This window comes from Poecilia formosa, unplaced genomic scaffold (assembly GCF_000485575.1).
Source record: "Poecilia formosa unplaced genomic scaffold, Poecilia_formosa-5.1.2 Scaffold696, whole genome shotgun sequence".
Taxonomy (NCBI): domain Eukaryota; kingdom Metazoa; phylum Chordata; class Actinopteri; order Cyprinodontiformes; family Poeciliidae; genus Poecilia; species Poecilia formosa.
The window spans coordinates 101,358-105,913 of record NW_006800635.1 but is presented as its reverse complement, the minus strand read 5'-3'; the positions used below and the strand labels follow the sequence as shown (position 1 = coordinate 105,913).

Here is a 4,556-nt window from a genome sequence, read left to right as displayed (position 1 = left end):
CTGAACACACTTAGCTCAAATTAGGGATGTAATCTTAGCACTTAAATGTGCATATCAAAGTACAATTTCCAGGGTAAATGGGATGATATATTGTCAACATTGCATGTCTGTCAAGCTCATCCAAGATTGTGTGGTGGAATGCAGACAGAGCCACCGCTGTACACATTTCCAAGAGAAGTGTTTCTGCCAACGTGAAAACACTGAACTTTACATAAAGCATCAGTTGTGTCATGACAAAGTTCCAATCATTTGCACATGTAAAATTTTGGTCATCATAGTATCACAGGCAGATGTTCATGGCATACTAAGCTTTTGTTGACTCTTCTGAAACTGTCTCCTAATCTGGAGTTTGTGATTAAACATTCTCAGTATTTAATCACAAATACTGGAATACTGGCTCAAAAAAGCCTGTATTCCAACATGTACTCCTTCAAATGCGGATGTAAACACATGTTGGTGTTGCAGTGCAATGGGCCAAACAGTTTAACACATTTTAAGGCGTCTGTAGGTATTGTTCAGTTATAGAAGTATGCCATGGAGAAGTATGTTTGGAGAAAGAATATTAAAACAATAATCTATCTTATCCATTAAAATATATATTACATGTGTGTTAGGAGCACTGAAAAACTTAGTTTTGGTTGAATTGATGATACAAAAGAAGAATATGCATGAATACATACAATAGACTTTTGTGAAACATGATCTTACTTTGACATTCCTCCCATCTGAAGATTTATCTTGTGATGGGAGGAATTGCACAATTTAATCAAAAATAATAATAAAAAACATGTTCCAGAGTGGTTCATTGTACATAAAGTATTTTTGTGATTAATATTCAAACTAAATGTTAATGTTCACTGATTGCTTTAAAGACCCAGAGTCATGCTATATTGGACCCAGAGTCATGCTACAGGACTTAAGAAACTACAGGTGATTTATCAGTATTCAGTTGCTTAATTCTCGAGTTTAAATTGAAGAACAAAATGGTTGAAAGTATGTGATACCTTCTGATAGGGTATAAACATTTGTATTCTTTTTTAAAAGTTTTGTTAGTTAAGCACTAAATATAACTCACGGATGATGAATCATTATATTCTGTATAAACTACAAAGGAGACAGCTCAAAGTGGAATTGAGTAAATAAATATCTACACATATAAAAACATTTTAGCAATTAATTATAATAAAAATAAAATATACTGTCACGTAACTTTTGACAAAATAACTTTTTAGAATGTGTTTTTTTTTTGTCAACTTTCATTTAACACTCCAGACCAGTTGGTGGCAGTAATGCGCTTTCATAGTCGGTCAAGCAGCCGCCATTAAACTCCAGAGGAAGATTTGCACCGGCGCGAACGGGCGTTACTGCTAAACTCAACATGAATGAAAATCCCCGTGAGTTGTGTAAAATGGTGGAAAAAGTCCTATTTCACGGAGTTACTTTTTCAGTATCGTTTTGATATTAAGCAATGTCCCGCGGAAAACAACAGATGACACCGCGGCGGTCCAACAAGGTCGAACTCACGGTAAGAAAGCTTTTATGAATAGGGAGCACGTGCAGCGAGGTGAGTTGCTTTGTTTGTTTCTTACAGAAAGCGGTCTGTCGTTTTCATAATGTCAAAACAAGTGTAGGGTGAGATTTCGTATTGTATTTGTTATTATATGTGATGTTCTGAACTCTTAAAAATACTCGCATCTTCTTTTATTTTTTTCAGACCTGAAAAATGGCCAAGTCTAAACAGCCAGGCCTCAGACCACGGTACCGAGGCGCTCTTACGGAGTCCACCAGGACGAAGTGAAATTCAGTAAGTTATGATTTCACATTTAGTCAATAGTGAACACTCGCATATTTGTGTGACAGTATTCCCTGTAGGCTTTGAACGCACCACACAAGTGCCTGAATCTAATTGGTTGTGGCGCTGGCTGCCTGTATATAACCTGCACCTGGTTGACATCACGCTGTTTTCCTTCCGGTTTAGACCTCGGCGTTTGCTGTCGCTGCACGCTAGGTAAGGCAGGCTTCATCTCTCTCCATCAAGCTATTACTTGTGACTTATTTCCATTTTCTGTATAACAGCTGCAAACTAATGCACGCTCAAAACTGCGCTTAACGACGCTCTGATCGCCGATCCATCGTCCTTGTGGTAAAAATCTTCCCACACTTGACGTTTGTTAGCTTAGCTTTAGCTCAGTTTCGGTTGTAAATCCAGGCCGCCTGTAGAAGCTCCCCGTTTCCTCTTTCCTGTCAGAGGCACTACTTAAAGAGCTCAGTGGTAATTGAAGTGCTAGTTTTGGCATGCTTTTAGATTCCATTTCTAACATTAATTTTTGATAGCCGCTGCTGTTTGTCCTTGGCCGGCTGTTTGCCTGCTGTTCTGGTTGTCCCCGACTGGCGGTCCGCCTGTCATCTAGGTTATCTGTCAGCTGCCTACCTGTCGTCCTGTTTGCTGTCTTCATGCCCGCCGTCCTGGTCTATGTAAAGCTGGCTCCTATCTCTCGTCCAGTGTGGCTGATTTGGGCTGATTGGTCGGACTAAACCTTCTAGTGCCCCTCAATTTGGACTATTGCTGCTTGATTGGTCATGGACTGAACTGTATAATTGTATTGTCTGTAATTTGAATGTTTCTTTCCTTTATTTTAACAGGAATGGCCAGCTCGTGGTGTTGGTGGTGGACTTTCCGGGTGATGGTACTACTTCTGGTTTGGTGCACGATTTTCTTTTGTTTTTGCTGTTTCATTTGTTGTTTCTTTTCTTTTAGGACACTACCCTAAATTGCACTCCTATCTCTGAGTTGAGCCATAACTGTGTCTTTTTTAACTGTCTGAGTGGTTTTAAACTAGTATTTTTGATTAAACTAAAACAATGGTATAATAAATAAACTTATTGAATTGTGAGATTGTCTCAAGCCTCATCTGTAGCGGGTTTGTGTGCCTTAAAGGTAACTTTTTAGTGGAGTCATTGCAACCAAATTAATCTTGATTAAACGTGCTTTTAAATTTAAGTTACCCATTTTTTACCACACTGGTCCCGCCACATTTGTAAGGAAAATTGATCTTCCGGTTATTTTATTTATTTTGTTATAACGCAGTACAGCAAGGAAGAGTGTGGTAAGCAGTAGAGATCGACAACATGGCGGACAGATATAAGGACGGAGCCATGTAGCCGGTATGCATTATGTGCAGTCACTGCGTTGATTCCCGACTGTACACTTGCTGGTTGAGAATAATTTTAACTTATTTACTTATGTAATTTTGACAAAGCGATACATTTGCTACAATATTTTTTTAATTTTACATTTATTTCCACAGACACTCCACAGAATGGGAGTCACATTTGTGTCAATCGGAACTCTTCAGGAACGTTCTGATGTATGTGATGAGGACAGAGATGCAACTGTGTGTGAGTATCTACTATTTTAGAATGTTGATGATATTTTATGCTTCAATATTTTTTATGTACATAATGTAATTATGCTATGTATTGACAATGCACAAAATGTTTTCCAGCTGCATCCAGGACCTACTGCCAGTCATCCAGATGTAGCTCAAGAAAGTAGCAGGTAAGATCTAGAGATGTCACAATTCCTTGAATGATTAAAGTACTGTGATTTATTAAAATCCATCAACGCAAATTATCTGCCTCAAAGTTTGTTGAATTATGTTTTACTACTTATTACCAACTGCTTTTAATTCTTTTTTTTCTTCCAATTGTTTCCAAGTGTTTTTTCTTTTTCAATAAAGTTTTTATTTTTTGTAAGAATGTATTAATATAATGTTTTTCTTTTTGTTGTTGTTTTTTTTAGTTTTAATGTCTTATGTGTGCATAATAAGCTGGAAGTTGCCAAACATTTTCACTGTAGTTTCATAATGACAAAAAGATGCCTGTAGCTCATAATGATTGTCTGTTCTGTATTAACAGCTGATGGAGGAAGGCAGAGAGTAGTGGCAGCAGAGGAGGTGGCATTCTGGGAGGATGGCAGCTATTAGGGGGTGTCAGGATGGACTGTGGTGAGGTTGAGACCCCAAGTTCCCCCAACCAGGAGCTCAGTGACGTCGGGCCAACGCTACAGGAGAGACGTCGGGCCTGTCCTGAATGCAGCATAATGTTTGGACAAAATAACACTGCCAGATAGTCCAGAAATGGACAAGCATTTGTCTTATTTTGTGTGCAAACAGTAAAAAAAAATAAAATAATATAAAGGAAAAAAAAAACTTCTGTGCATCTTTTATGTTCCTCATATATGAACATGTTGCATATAAGCAATATCAAATGAATATATTTTAAAACAGCATTTATTTTTTATATAGATTTTTTAAAATACAGCATTAAAAATATTAATGACTGGGGCGGGGTTTATTTATAAACACATAAGTGCTATCCAATGGGCACACATCAACCAACCAATCACATGTCAATGATGAACTGTGATGTCATTGTTTTTCATCCAATGACTGAGAATTCACGTGGGTCTGCTGAAGCGCCTTTGCATATGATAGGCTATTCGTATGCTAAGTAGAGTCGTTAACACCTCCCGCCTCCTGCCTTGTGGCTGGACA

The 4,556-nt window shown here is 37.9% G+C and overlaps 1 long non-coding RNA gene across 2 annotated transcripts; it reads left to right on the top strand.

The window, feature by feature from the left end:
- The first annotated feature begins 1,382 nt into the window (after positions 1 to 1,382).
- On the top strand, positions 1,383 to 4,531 carry LOC107834628 (uncharacterized). Of its 2 annotated transcripts, XR_001660437.1 has the most exons (5): positions 1,383 to 1,804; positions 3,089 to 3,165; positions 3,309 to 3,399; positions 3,507 to 3,559; positions 3,919 to 4,531. It is a non-coding gene; the product is annotated as an uncharacterized LOC107834628 (long non-coding RNA). The 2 variants fall into 2 exon arrangements; XR_001660436.1 differs by lacking the exons at positions 1,383 to 1,804; positions 3,089 to 3,165 and having other exon boundaries at positions 3,218 to 3,399.
- Positions 4,532 to 4,556: the final 25 nt, after the last annotated feature.